This window comes from Neophocaena asiaeorientalis, unplaced genomic scaffold (genome assembly GCF_003031525.2).
Source record: "Neophocaena asiaeorientalis asiaeorientalis breed wild unplaced genomic scaffold, Neophocaena_asiaeorientalis_V1.1 scaffold10, whole genome shotgun sequence".
NCBI classification, from domain to species: Eukaryota; Metazoa; Chordata; class Mammalia; order Artiodactyla; family Phocoenidae; genus Neophocaena; species Neophocaena asiaeorientalis.
In genome coordinates this window covers 3,605,187-3,605,472 of record NW_020172817.1, presented here as the reverse complement: position 1 = coordinate 3,605,472, position 286 = coordinate 3,605,187, and positions in this window count along the sequence as shown.

Genomic DNA, 286 nt, shown 5'->3' with positions numbered 1-286 from the left:
GCGCGCAGGGCCTGCGCGGAGCCTGAGGCTGGAAGCCGGAGCCCCGAAAAGGCGCGCTGCCCCTTTAAAAGGCCGCGCATCTCCGGGCCGGCCTTCCTCCCCGGGGCTCCAGCTGTGATTGACGCTGGGCGGCGAGAGGAGGCGCCTGGCGCTAACAAAAGTCCGGCCCTTGGGCGAGCGGCGCCGGGCCGCGAGTCTCTGCTCGCTCCGGGCACCCGCAACAAGTGGCCGCCGCGCCCTCCCTGGGGAAGCCGCGGGTGCGCAGGGGCGCCCGGAGGAAGCGGCG